Below are 15,889 nucleotides of genomic sequence, written 5' to 3'. Positions count from 1 at the left end.
ATTCTAAATTAAGGCAGAGTTTTATTGTAAAATGGTCAGTAGTTTTGTTTCAAAAACTTTCATGCCTTAATCACAGTAAATCTCTACAGATTTTTTTATTCAGTAGAGGAAACTAAATATTGCTTCTGCCCTGCGAGGAATATCTCTTCCTTAAAGAAGCTTTGAATGAAAGAAGAATGAGATCTGTTTAGCATTTACCCTTTCACTATCCAATTTTTCCACATAAATTTCTGCATATGAAATATAATCCTAAGATTTATTCCTTTGTCAATCCCAAACTGGTTCCGGCTAAGTCTTCACTCTTAGTTTCAGACTAGGGATGCATAAGATTAATGCCTATAGGAAAAAAGAAGGGAAAGTAGCATTCTGTTTTCTTTTCTAAGAAGCACCTGCAGTAGTTCATAAACCACTGTCTTGTCCCACTTCTTCATCCTGAGATATTCATGCAGAACAGACTCTTGTCACAACAAGGCAAATACACTGGTTGGTCGTCTTGTATTTTATATACTACAGAAACTTGTCTCTTTAATAAACAATTTTTAAAAAGTGAAATGTTAAAAAAAGCAACTTTTCCAACCTCTGAAATTTCAGAAGATTTCAATTTTTTTTTTTTTCCACCATTAATATTAGCCACTGTGGAATATTTGATACATGGTTGATTTTCCTTTGCTACCAAATTTTCCATGATTTTTCAGGTGCCTCATTCAACCTCTGCATTTAAAATGGCTCTTAACTTTTGGATGCCTAGTATGAAAATTATGTATTTGAATGACCTAAGACTCCAAACAATTAGTTCAGCCCTTTTTGAAAATCTCATTGCATGCTAGCCACTGAGTCTCTGGTGGCAAGTGTATGGCTGTGCTGTAGGCAAGGTCAGCAGATTGGCAACTAATCTGTGCATTCCTTATTTTGAGGCTAGCAGCACATCCCCACTCAGCAGGAGATTATGTAAATTATTCCCTTGCAGTTTCTTGCAGTTTGCTCAGACAGCATAGTGCTATAAGCAGTTGATTCTTCTCGAGAATCAAGTGTTTATTTGCTTCTTCCTGAATTCTTCATCCATCCTTTTAGTCTAAAATATTAGAACAGATTAATATTAAAAGATATTCAACTTTAAGGCAAGAGATCATATGTAGCTATAATTTAGAAAGGAAGTTATTCTTCTTCAGAAATCATTCTGAGTGCACTGCTTCTTTCCAGTGATTAACCACTGAAAATGGTTTGTACAAAGCAAGGCTTTCCAGTCTGAAAAATAAGAGTCTGTTTAGGCATCTACACAGTCTTTGGAGAGTCCTTCACTCACAATTGCCACTCAGAGGCATTCAGAGCACAGCCAGTCTACAATGGCAGCACTGTTCACGGTGTCAACAGCAGTAAGCAGTAAGATTTCTATGAGCAGAACTGAAAACAACCTCCACAACTGAAACTTTAGAGGAATGTAGACAATAGACTTGGAAATGGCATGAAATAATGTTGCTGAAGAGCAAACCAGCTAAATGATGTGCGCTTGAGATTATTCTTGGCAGTTTCTAGAGGTGCCTGATCTCAGTTTTTGCTGTTTATGTGAGGGAAAGCTTGAAGTTACTTCTGTATTTCCAGTGAAGTTACCTCTGTGCAGGTCATGATCCTGGAATATGCTCTGGAATTTTAGGCATAGTGAGGAATATAGACAATAAAATAAATGCTTATTTGATATTACACCTTCCTTCCCCAAGGTGGTATTAAAATGCATTTTTCAAGAAACCTACATATTGCTGGATATGGTGACACATCCTTCATCCATTTTCCCTTAATCATAGCCATCAAATGATGTATTCTAACTGCTGAAAAGCTCCATCAGTTCTTTCTGTAGTTTTCAATACATTAACAGACATTTTTTTCTCACATGAACGTACTACGCTATTTAGAATAACTTTTAAATATTATGTAAATAGATTTTTCCTGTTTATTTTGTTTGTAATGGTAATGTTACAAAAATATATATAATACTACTACACTTATGTATGATTTTAATCTATTGTTCAGTTTATTTATATACACAGCCATAGATTATGGTTCAAAACACAGGACAAATAAAAGATGTCTCAGTACTGTAGAGCCCTTTCAAATGTATACAAGCTTTTCTCAGAAAGGAGGAGAGGCCATGCTCTAAACCAAAGACATTAAAATCTAGAATATGTTTTTGGATAAAGAATTGGAAAGAACAGTAGTGAAAAAGGATGAACAGCGTATTCCATCTTTTTTTTTTTTTTTTTTTCTGAGATCTGCTTTCTTGGAGAGGCAGACTCCTTCTGTATTTAGCTCTGACACAGAGGAAGCACACTGCCAGCCCTTCCAAGTGGTGTCTATGGAGCATGATGGAGCAGATGGCTTTTCTAGGCTGGAAGCCAGGGGCCTTTCCTGTAACCCTCTTGGCCAAGTCAAACTCCCAGCACGTACACAGCTTCTGTAGGTGTGCTGAGGATGGAGTTTTCTAAGCCTGTAGCAGGAAAGATGATAGAGCTGAGATAAACCTTACAAAGTCTAGACTGGTCACTTGTCACTACTTAGATCATCTTCTAACAGTAACTTTCAAAAAAATATAGGCAGTTTGAATATTTTTCTTATTGGAATTGATTCGATGGTTATAAGCTTGTGGAAATGTTTCTGAGGCAATGATAACTAAGGGAATTGATGTTGACACGTAATATCAATCCTTCTCCTGAGAAAGTCATGTGCAACATCCATGCTCTTATTGACACAGTTTTTTTTTTTAAAGTTTGACTAGCATGGTGAGTGAAAACTATTTGTTCACTCCAGGTACAACTGTGACTGTTTTTTGTTTTGTATTTTATCTTTTTAACAGGAGTGCCTATCTAAATATATATATCACATCTTTCACAGCAAGGACAAGGCTTTGCTTAGCTGTGCTGGTTAAACCTCCTAATGGTTTAGTAATAATGCTACTTGTTTCGAAGAACTTCAAGTTTTCTAGATTGTTCGAATTGATTTATGAGTGTCATAGTGCCTGAAATATATACTGGACTACTCTATCACCACATAGGCACCAATATTGCACCAATTAATATCAGCTTAATCATCTCATTGTGAGATATTTCATTTACAGTGGTTTCAACTCTGAATTTCCCACCTAGATAGAAACTAGCATAGAAGCTAGCATACATAGAAACTAGCATAACTTCCATCCGAATTTGTGTACAAGAAATGGGCAGAGTCATTTTACTATAATATTACTCTGAAGAATGCCAGCATTAATTTTTGAGATGAAAAATACAGTATAAGAATTCCTGCATCTCAACATGCTACTGATGTTATTTTCTGATGGTTCTGTATCTTCACAGGTTCTTCTGTATATATTCTTTATAGTCTCAAACATTAGAGCAATAATTACTGGCTCTGGGTATTGCTAGAGAGATACAGAAATGTCAGGGAAGTTGTACCTATTAGCATTTGTGTGTCTGGTATGTTGCACATACCCTGGTTGTGCATGTAGATGTGGATACATACACAACTGTCCTGTTCCTTAACCACAACCTAGTATTGACATCTTTTGTCCCTTTTGCAAATTCTTAGTTTTATCGTGAGACTTATATTTGGTCTTAATTTTGAATCCTTTCACCTGGAATTACCAAATAATGTGCATTGCTTTTTAATAAGTAAAAACATACCTAGCCCTTGCAATTGAAAGAAAAAGAAAAAAAAAGAAAAAACACCAAAAAACCATCAAAGGATGAGTACAGTGAGTACAAAGAATCAAATTGTTTTTCCATTCATAAGACCCTGTGTTATCTTTTAGACAGGGAAAGCTGTTGTGTTAGAACTCTATTAAGATACTAAAACACATGCTTTTCATCAAGCACGTGAATGTAATCTCTGAAGTGCTTAAATGTCGGCCTATGACTTTATATTTTGCTACATCAGTGGTAGTGTATTCATTTTATAAATGAAAATTTTTAATACAAAATATTTTCAATGAAAATAATTATTACAGTATTCCACTTTGGTACTCACTTAAAATATAATTATCTGATGCAGAAGGAACATTATTATTATTTTTTTAATGAAGGTGAAGTAACTACTACATTGAACAGCTGTTTATGACAATAGAGAAGTCATTTAGACAATTTTCTTTCCAGTGTTGTTTACATATGGGAACAATACTCCAGAGCACAGTATGTGGGCTAGGGAAAACAAACACACGCCCAATTTGTAAACTTTTAATATGCTTGTTTTAACATGAAAATAGTCCTGTAATTAGTTCCCAGGAGTTTTGGTACAATAAGATGAAGGTCTAATTTTATACAGTAAGATGAACTGAAAACTGTTCCTTTAGCTGAGACTTAGGCAAGGCTGGCAGGGCCAATAACGTGAAAGGGAATGTTCCTACATATTTAAATGCCTTTACGTCAGAGATAAGAACATGAAATTGAGAGTGAAGAATCCTAACCCTGTACAAGACAACATTATATGACTAAGCAAGAGAGTCACCTTTCCTTTCTTGAGTCTATAAGGTTGCTGTATAAATATAAACAAACTCTTGAAAAATAAACAAGATAGAACAGTAGAGTAAGGTTTTATTCTTATAAAATGGATGATTTGTTAACAATGCAACTGAAGGAGAGAAAAAAACTCTAAAAAGCAGCAAAGTTCTAGATCCAGAAAAATATTATAGTATAAAATGCACTTGATTTTAGCCTTACTGGATCTAGACTAAAGGTCTCTTCTGTAATGAATGATAGTCATCCCCACATGACTGCTAATGTAAATAGGATATTAAATACAGTTGGCTTGCAAAATTAGATCCAAACCACAACAATCTATAGTGGGCTGTGCACACATAAATTACTTTTAAATGTTTTAAAGTACTTCTAGCAACTCAGAAAAAGAGGGGATATCAGAAGGGAAACTGTAGCCTCCATGAATGTATTTGGTGTAGGACAATCAAATGCCTATGTATTTGTACAAAAGTTCAAAGGTTTTTCTGCCAAAGTCATTACAGACAGTCAAAGCTTTTAATTATTTTCCTTTCTTTCTTAATTTAGGTCATCAGCACAATGTTGCAAACCTAAATTGTCCTTTTGGCAATATAGACATGGTGTGATCACATCATTTTCCCACTTGTAAAAAAAAAAAAAAAAAATCTGGGATTCTCATACAATTTTTAGGAACCAAAAAAGACCTTGAATATTTTTCTTATTTTGTGGTGTTTTAATAAACTCCTAGAATATGTTAGATACCTAAGGTCACTTCAACTCTATATGTGCCCTTTATATGCAGAGATACGCATAAAAATAAAAATAGTCCATTCCTGCTCCAAAACAATTCTGACTCTGGTTGCTGCAATGTACTGTACCCATAAAATCTCAGGCAAACTTTCTGAGATTATTTCTTAAACCACTGAATTATTATCATTGCTACTGTATTTCTCTCTTATTATTCCTTTATTTTTTTTACAGATCTTTTGGTATATACCTGTGTTCCCTAACATGGCTTTCAATTTAATAACATGGATATATGCTCTAGAACTAATAAATCTGGTAGCCGCTTACCTTATCAGGTAATGGCTCTGACTGACAAAGAGGGACTAGATTTTCTCAGAGGAGGCCACATCATTCTTTATAACAAGGTCTTTAGCTCTATCATGCCTGTCAAGTTTGTGGTGTGCTGTTTCAAAAATGGATAGCTTTTTTTCTTGCTTGTTATTTGGTTGGGGAGAAGAGAATGTCTTGTACTAGTTTAATCAAGGAAGATTATTACATAACATCTGCCAGATTGACTTGTACCATATGGGCCCTGGGCCATCTCCTGTAAGAGAATTTATGGAGATATCTCAAAATGTCTGTGAAAATATAACATATTTTTAGAATTGTGGAATATCCTCCTACACTGCTAAATAAACCTGTCAAAAGAGCATCTTGATCTGTTCAGCTCCTACAGTTCATGCTTGTTTGTAGTAATGATATTTATTGACCAGAAGTGGGTGGAAGAGGTTCTTGGTATCTGGTTTTGCAGATGTGGTATTAACAGTACAGGAAACTTTTATATCAAAGTCTTCTAAAAGTCTGAAGCAATCTTTTTTTTTTTTTATATGACAAGATGAAAGATTTAATAAAAATTTAAAAAAAAAAAAAACTGAGTACAAAAGAGGAAAACAGTGTAACAAAAAAAAAGGAAAACATACACGTGGTCTAGTATTTATGACTATAATCCAAATGCACAGTTAACATGTAACTGACCCCATTCATGCTCTTGCCCTATTTATGAAAACCCTTGATTTTCAGTAGCAGCAAGTAGTAAAATTTTGAAATCACAATGCTTATACTGGAAGTGGCAAAATATCATCTCATGAGCTGTGCGGGGCTACCAGAGCTGGTGGCAGCAGAATGGGGGAAACAACCAGTAGAGCTGCTTTTCTGTCTGGGCTAAGAGGACTTGAAGGTTGCCAAGGGGAGCTGGAAGGAGAACCTTTTAGAAGCATCTGAAACCATCTAGTGGCTCAATATGTCTTTTTCACTCTACGTACTTTATTTGCTTGCTGTTTTTGAAAAATAGACTACTTGCTTTGGGAGAAAAAGAATCTGCTAGTTTTAAACAGGCAGGTATTTCAGATAGTCTTTAAGATGAAAGTTATCTAGTAATTGACTGTTTAAGTCATAAGCAGTGGGATATGAATTCATAGAGAGTGTTGTGTAACAAGTGAAGCCTGATTTCATGGGTCACTCTGAAATTAATGCCTCCAATCTATTTCCATGGACACTATCAACAACTACAAAGAACACAATAACACTATTTTAATAGAGCAAATTCTCAGCTACAAAACACTGTTTTTCAACATAGTCTTCACCATTAGCTGTGCATTTTTGCCAGTAATGAATAAGAGCCCACATGCCAAGCTCATAAACATCTGCACCAATGGCTGTAATCCACTGTTTCACAACTGCTGTCAGGATAACGTCGCTTGGAAAATGTTAAACATGGATTCTATCTTTCTGTTTCTCATTTATTAAAGAGGCTACGCTCTCCTTTGCCTATTTCTTCTGACCAGTGTACGTAAAGAATCCTTTCTTGTTATTTTTCACATCTCTTGCCAAGCTCAGTTCCAGCTGCTCATTGGCTTTCCTGATCCTGTCTCTGCATGTCTGGACGGCGTCTCTGCTTTTTTCCTAGGCCATACACCCCTGCTTCCACTGCATACACCTCTCCTTCTTACACCTCAATTTGACCAGCAGATTCTTGCACAGTCACACCAGTTTCCTGAGGAAGGGAAGGACAAAAAGTAGAAAGGAAAGAGGAAAAAGGAAAAGAAGGCAAAAAGGAAAAAGAGTTCCAGAAATTGTGCTTTAAAAAAAAAAAAAAAAAAAAAGCTGTTGTCTAGAGACTAACAGTAACATCCTTTTTATTAAGAAAATTGTCAATGAAACAGCACACTGTTTAAATGAATGTACTTGCACCTTTCTATTGAGAGCATTGATCTGACCTGGGAGAGTGCCTCTCATCGTATAAAAGATGCTATTCCTGTGGCCCACAAAAATCTGTCCTATGCTGAAGAAAGTAACTGTTATTGAAGTTATCAGGCTGTTATCAGCTATCTATCAACTCTGGAAACCTATGTACATTTGCACTTGATCTTTAAAGAGATTGCAGCAGGCTCGATGATTGTTAGCGTCGTGCAAGTACTAGCATCAAAAGTGACAGCTCAGTTAATGCCTGCCCTCCATGGTAAGAGCTGTAGTCCACATGCAGAGGAGTGCATAGCTGTCTGAACTTCTGTCAAATGAGCTGGTATGACAATACGGTGTAGAACGTGTGCCAGCATGTTAGTTTAGCCTCAGGAAGCAGTCTGGCTGTAATAGGAAGCCAATGTGTGTGAATTAATAAGCTTTACAGCTCAGCAAGCCTAATGAGCTTGGGATAGCACTGTACTGATACAGCTATGGTGTGGGCCATGCTCCTTTTGTGCACTATGGACTTATCCTTTTTCTCCATCTGCTGACATCTGCTAGCAGCCTTAATTCTGCTTTAGTCTCCCAGTTTGCAAGCTTCTTGGAGCATTAACTGGAAGATGCTTAAAGACTTTAAGTTAGTAGAAAGAGAGACTTGGAGCATTTTTTAGAGCATACCTCATACATGTGGCACATTCCATACCCTCCTAGTTTGGCACAAAGCATCAATATTTGAAGGGAGCAACACAGGGCGAATGACTGTTTACAAGGGTGGATAGTGATAGGATAAGGGAGAGTGGTTTTAAACTAAAAGGAGGGGTTTAGGTTAGATATTAGGAGGATTTTTTTTTTTACTCAGAGGATGGTGACACACTGGAACAGGTTTCCCGAGGAGGTTGTGGATGCCCCATCCCTGGAAGCATTGAAGGCCAGGCTGGATGCAGCTCTGGGCAGCCTCGTCTGGTGGTTGGCGACCCTGCACATAGCAGGGAGGTTGAATCTACATGATCATTGTGGTCCTTTTCAACCCAGGTTATTCCATGATTTGACACTGAGGCCTGACACTTATTACTAAAAGACTGCACTCTGACATGTAGAACTATGGGCAAATGCCATTAAATAAACAGATGTATTAAAACTTGTCCCAGGAATGAATGTCTTGTCATGCAGATTCTGAAAGAGAACAATAAAATTGTAATCTCAAGAATTAAAATGGGGAGATGTTTAGGATTATGGTGTGTACTTCCTCTCTGCTCACTGTTCTTCTTGTCTGCCTGAGTAATCCTGTCAGCTTCAGGGACTTGCACTGTCTTACATCAACTCTCACTGAGGAACGAGCAGCTAACAGGCAGTCTCTTAAATTGCCTCCTGATGCAAAAGGCCATGTTTGTTTGAAGGCAGTGCCTTCAAAGGCTTGCCTTAAATTATTGGTACTTCACACTGAAATGCAGTGAAGGAGAAATATTCATGTTTCAGACAGCAGTGTCATCTGGGAGGACACAACAAACACCTGAACTTTACAAGAAAGATCTATTCCTGCCTGCCAGACTGTGTACTGTGCTGCCTTCTGCCCAAGGGTGAATGCTGCTTGTCTTGATTCGCACAAAAGCAGACCAGAGGAGCAGCAACATGGTTAAGCATTAGCAGTAAGGAAGCAATTTCAGCAAAGACTTTTTGCAACTAAGGCTTCCATTTGTTTGAGGATACACACGGCTCCTGCAACATAGCTGTTACTGTCTGAAAGGACAGGTCAGCTTAGTATGCTAAACATATATTTGGTTCTAAATAACCCTGGCATGACCTCTATATAACTGAATAGCTAAGCTGATAATATTTAAAATCCTTTTGGAAGTGGCCTGGATGCTGCTGCTGGTGGATGGAAAGGCAGTGCGACATGAACTCACCAGAACACAAGTGAAAAGCATAATGTAGGCTGGTGCATCACTGTGAGATATCACATGTAAGGCAAGAGGAAATCAGCTGCTGATCACAGGCTTCTGGTACACTGTCCAAATTTACCATAGCATTGCAAATTACTCTGCTGTAGCTGTTTCTGAATTTGATTCTGGTCTGTATTACTGGATGGTGAAAATTCACTTTAACTTCATTCTTACTTGCTTATGCTAGGGGACTTTACTGCTGTTTGTCACTGCTTTGACTCCAGTGCATAACGCATCTCATCTTAGTCAATGAGATTTATTAGTTCCACATGCCCTAACTTTCATAAGATATACATAATGTTTGTAGTTTGTTTGTTTTTCGTTTGTTTTTCTTTTTGTTTTTTTTTTTTTTTACTATGTTTGATATATCTATATTTTTGATTGATACTACTGATATAGATTGATACTATATATCAATAGTAGGGAAGAAGAAATCAACTCGTGTCATGCCTGTAATGCAATCATAGATTCCTACTTGGTACACAAGGCAGTAATCTGTCCTGTGCAACTGCATGGGAGTCCAACCAGCATAGTACTTGCCAAAATCCATCAGGAATCAGGCAGCTTAGCAGAGAGGTGTTGCCCTACACTTACAAATAGTCCTCTCAAAATCTCCTAAAAAATATGTTGCTGTATCTTCTGGCTCTTCAAAATACATTTGGATGGTAGTGCAGACAGCCACCTATAAGACTTGTTTTTTAAAGGCATATAAAACATAACTAATGATCATGGAAAACATAATATACTGGGGCATGAATGGTTGCCTGTATGCAAAAGAACGCATGAGCTTCCCATGCAAATAGTCCTGGATATTACGCAAAGCAACAATAACTAACTGGTTCTGTTGACGTGAAATGTACTGTGAATATGGAGAAGTTAAAAAAGGACCTGATGCCATTTTGCATCTCATTTACCTTCACAAAATGAAATGGGATCAGTAGGATGCCTACACTGTGCTCCCAGAAAGATAACTGTGCACCAGATGCAGATGAGAAGCAGTAATGCAATATTAATATGAAACAAGTGCTCAGTATAACATATGTTTCTTCTTTTAGCAGAGATTTTCAGCTTCAGTTCGATGCCACGCTAACATGACTGTGTGATTTACAGAGAACTTGGAGTACAGGCAAATGATATTTGAATATATTTATACCTGCTATGTAGTCACACAGTCAAGAATGCATCTACGTTTACTTTTTAAATTTCCACTGCTGTTATGTAAATGTATGGCATATCTGCGTTGTTTCAGTAAAGACAAAGACCACATCTGCTTCGAAGATAGCAGAAAGAAAACATCGCTGGCTAGACCAACCGAGAACCTGAAAGCAGCATTTGAAGTCTGTTCTTACCTTTGAAGTAGCCACATACATTCCAAAACACAGATATTGTCTGATAGGGAATTACAACATCTTGATTTACTCTTTATTACAAAGAAGATTTGAATGCAAATATAAATATTGCCAAATCTGACTGCATAAATGGCAGCCTGCTTATGTAACTCTGGTTATATGTCTTAGGCAAGCATTTATAGAAATTCAGCAAGTTTCCTTCATTAAGCAGAGATTAATTCTAGCTGATCTTAGCTTGAGCTGCTTCAGGGCCAACTGAAAATGAATCTGCAAAAACGTGTATTTTTTCATGTCAGTTTGAAAGCATCCAAACCATTGATCAAACAAATTTGAAAGATTCTTGAAACTTTCAGCAAAGGAAAACAATCACATGTATTTCTCAAGCATAAGTTGGCAAGAAGAAAAGGTCGTTCTATTGGCAGGCTGCAAACAAAGGGCACTTTTTTTGGCAACTGCAAATAAAAGTCACCATTTCTTCTGAAGTGTAATATTTGAGATCTTGAAATGCAATTTCACAGCAGGCAAAAGTCAAGAACTGGTTCAGTCTGTCTGTTGCAAAGATGTCCTTTGTGCCTATGGTCCCCAGATCTCTCGCCTTAACATCTCCCACAAGAATGGTAAAGCATATGCTAACTAAAATTACAGGTATTCAGGCAGACAATTTGATGTTTACCAGCTCTTCATCTATTGGCTTCTGTTATCTATTTGCTAAAGTAACAAACCTTACTAGGTTAAGATTTGGAGTCTACTAATAAAATCACTAGTGTCTGTACTCTGACATTATATTTTCGAATACGACATAGTTTGGATAAACTGAGCCCACACATCATAGAGCATTGTTTTAGGCCAAAGCATTGATTAACAACACTATATCCATAGGCATTTGGTCTGTTTTCCTTACAGACATACATATGATAGAAAAAAAAAAAAAAAAAGACATCTTGAAATCTGCAAAAGGCAAAGAACTTATTTGTTATCACAGAATCACAGAATGGCTTGGGTTGGAAGGAACCTCAAGGATCATCATGTTCCAACACCATGCCACAGGTAGGGCTGCCAACTGTTAGATCAAATATTAGACCAGATTGCCCAGGGCCCCATCCAACCTGGCCTTACACTTCCATGAATTAGGACATGCACAGCCTCTTTGGGCAACCTGATCTAGTACCACTCTTGCAGTAAAAAAACTTCCCCCTGACATCTCATCTAAATCTCCCCTCCTTTAAAACCATTTCCCCTTGTTCTACCATTATCATGTAAAAAGTTGATTTCCCACATGTTTATAAACTCCACTTAAATATCAGGAGGCTACAATGAGGTTTTCCCCACAGCTTTCTCATTTCCAAGGGGAAAAAGTCCAGTTCCTTCAGCCTAACTTCACAGAATGATCCTTGGATCAACTTTGTGGCTTTTGTAAAGTACGAGTTGTCCGTTTAACAAGTATATCCTGCTAATATTTAACACAAGGAAAGGAAGTTTCCCTAAGCTTCTTCTTTTTATTTTTATTTTATTTTATTTTTTTTTTTAAGTTTTCAACAGAACACACAGTGTGAAGTAGAATTTACAGAACAGTGAATGTAGAAACAACACTAGTCTCTTGGTTTGTTTAAAAATATAAAACCTAGGCACACAGATTTGGGAGGTTGTTCAGCTTCAAAATTAACTAATCGCCTTACCAAATGCAAGACCAAACTCAGGAAACTCTAAAGATAAAGTATTCTCTTCTTTATTTTATGAGAAATCTGGCTGTTAGGTTGATCTTACCCATAGGACTGCTGAAATTCTTTCACTGTGCAGAATATTATGGCACAGTACAATTTAAAGTGAATTCATCAGTTGTCATACATAAGTTTTCTATTAAAAATCCTCTTACCCTCGTTATGTGTTTTCTTCATGGGTGACTAAAGTTAGCAGAGACATGCTAATAATCAGGGAGTTATTACCGTTGAGGATTGCTAATACCTCTTTCAATGAGGAAAACATGCTATGTCCAAGCATGCAGTAGCTGTATTTCTTTCCAGCTCTCTGTGGATACCAGCAGATGCACAAATTATTGTCCTGCCTAAACCCTGTTCTTTCTGGAGAGTTATCTGAAATAGTGTTAGGTGGCTAAGTAAGCAACATACAGAGACTTCATTTTATTTTCTCTTTATCAGACTGTACAGTCTAACAGAATATTACCTTGATGGAAGTTCTTCAGAAGTAATTGTCCAGATTTTTAAAGTCTTCTCACCATTAACCATAAAGTATTTTTCACCTACACAGATGTATTTCAGGGATTTCACTTTGACAGGGGATTCCAGACTGCTAGAGAATTAATTACTTTATTTCCAGAATTACTGACTGTACTCTCTTTTGACCCTTTTCTTGTCTAGTGAATTATGCAAAGAACTCAGGGGAATTCCCTCAAGTTATAGTCAATTTATGTTTCCAATGCTTTTTCATTAAGCACAAATTCCTAGTTTCTTATTCCTTTGCCAGAACTGACAGCAAAGGACAGCTCTGTGAAGCTTAGTGGTGGAAAGGCATTTGGAGGAGCAGGTAGTTTTTTCTGCCCTGTTGCTTGACAGCATATTGGCTTTTACCTCTGCACTGAGTTTTGGTTGCAAGGTAAGAGAGGAGCTGCAGGGCAGCCAGAGGGCCCCTCAGAACAACTCCCATGGTATTGTTGAGCCAGCTGCAAGCTTAAGTCAACATGTGTTAGGACACTGAACTTTAGAAGAGCAGACTTCAAGCTACTCAGTGGATTGCTGGCCAAGATCCCCTGGTGCGCTGCCCTCAAAGACAAGGATGTTGGGGAGAGCTGGCTGCTCTTCAAGGATGCCCTCCTGGAAGCACAAGAGGTCTCCATTCCTCTGAATAAGAAAGTGGGCAGGCGAGGTAGGAAACCGGCATGGCTCAGCAAGGACCTGCTGAGAGAACTGAGGGCGAAGAAAGGGGTGTACAAGCTCTGGAAACAAGGCTGTGTCACCTGGGAAGAGTACAGGGATGCCGTCCGGACTTGCAGACGTGGGATCAGGGAAGCCAAGGCGCAGGCAGAACTGAACTTGGCAAGGGACGTGAAAAACAGTAAGAAAACCTTCTACAGGTACATTGGCCACAAGAGACAGGCCAAAACGGGCGTACCTACTTTGGTAAATTTAAAAGGAGAACTGGCTTCAACAGATGAAGAGAAAGCCGAGGTGCTGAATGAGTTCTTCACCTCGGTCTTCACTGGTGGCCAGGATTCTAGTCTTTTTCACGTCCCTGAACCCTGCATCCCCAAACCTCTATGTGGGGAGCAAGGAGGTAAATCCCTCCCCACTGTAAGGGCAGAGCAAGTCCGAGAGTGCCTCCTTAGACTGAATGAATACAAGTCTATGGGGCCGGATGGCGTGCATCCCAGGGTCCTGAAGGAGCTGGCTGAGGTGGTTGCCGAGCCGCTCTCCATCGTATTTGAGAAGTCGTGGCTGTCAGGTGAGGTCCCGGATGACTGGAGGAAGGGTCACGTCACTCCCATATACAAGAAGGGGAGCAGGGAGGACCCAGGGAACTACAGGCCGGTGAGTCTCACCTCCGTGCCTGGGAAGATCATGGAACAGATCCTCCTGGACAACATGCTCGATCACATAAAGAATGAGCATGTGATCCGAGACAGCCAGCACGGCTTCACCAAAGGAAGGTCATGCCTAACTAATCTTGTGGCCTTCTATGATGGAGTGACGGCATTGGTGGACGAAGGGAAGGCGACCGATGTCATTTACCTGGACCTGAGCAAGGCCTTTGACATGGTCCCCCACCACATCCTCATCTCCAAATTGGAGGGAAGTGGATTTGATGGGTGGACGACCCGATGGATAAGCAATTGGTTGAAAGGCCGCAGACAGAGGGTGGTGGTCAATGGCTCTATGTCCAGGTGGAGGCCGGTAACAAGTGGTGTCCCCCAAGGGTCTGTCTTGGGACCGGTGCTCTTTAACATCTTTATTAATGACATCGATGAGGGAATTGAGTGCACCCTCAGCAAGTTTGCTGATGACACCAAGCTGAGTGGTGCGGTTGATACGGTGGAAGGAAGGGATGCCATTCAGAGGGACCTCGACAGGCTGGAGGGCTGGGCTCGGGTGAACCTAATGAGGTTCAACACGGCAAAGTGCAAGGTTTTGCATTTGGGCCGGAGGAACCCCAGGCACCAGTACAGGCAGAGAAGGACCTGGGGGTCCTGATGGACGAGAGACTGAACATGAGCCAGCAGTGCGCTCTGGCAGCTCGAAAGGCAAATGGGATCCTGGGCTCCATCAGGAGAGGGGTGGTCAGCAGGGACAGGGAGGTGATTGTCCCTCTCTACTCGGCTCTTGTGAGGCCCCACCTGGAGTACTGTGTTCAGGTGTGGAGCCCTCAGTACAAGAAAGACATTGAGATTTTGGAAAGGGTCCAGAGGAGGGCGACTAAGATGATCAGGGGGCTGGAGCACCTCCCCTATGAGGACAGGCTGAGGGAGTTGGGCTTGTTCAGCCTGGAGAAGAGAAGGCTGCGGGGTGACCTCATTGCAGCCTATCAATACCTGAAGGGAACCTACACCCAGGAGGGGAGTAAACTCTTCAAAAGGGTTGACAACAGCAGGACTAGGGGAAATGGATCCAAGTTGAAGGAGGGAAGATTTAGGTTGGATGTTAGGGGGAAGTTCTTTACTAGGAGAGTGGTTAGGCCCTGGAACGGGCTGCCCAGGGAGGTTGTGGATGCCCCGTCCTTGGACGTGTTTAAGGCCAGGTTGGACGGGGTCCTGGGCAACCTGATCTGAATGTCTATGTTTGGTGGCCCTGCTAGGCAGGGGGGTTGGAACTACATGATCCTTGAGGTCCCTTCCAACCCGGGTAATTCTGTGATTCTGTGATTCTTTGTATCAACCAAGCTTTCTCACTCTTTAATATTCTCATATTTGGGAAACTACACAGTTACTCCTCCTTAATTTATATTTTGAATTTAGTCATACCCAGTGGCAGGATTTTCTCACTTGAGCAATCACAGCATTGGCATGTGCAGCCATTGAAGATCTGAATCTCATATCCTCCAGGACATGATGCCCTGATTTTTCAGAGTAGCACTTGATTCACTCTTTTCTTTCTTGTTTCGATTTACAATCTCCACAATAAAAACATTCACCAAACCTGGTACTCATAAA

The sequence above is a fragment of the Lagopus muta genome, chromosome 2 (genome assembly GCF_023343835.1).
Source record: "Lagopus muta isolate bLagMut1 chromosome 2, bLagMut1 primary, whole genome shotgun sequence".
Classification (NCBI taxonomy): domain Eukaryota; kingdom Metazoa; phylum Chordata; class Aves; order Galliformes; family Phasianidae; genus Lagopus; species Lagopus muta.
This window is presented reverse-complemented; position numbering follows the sequence as displayed.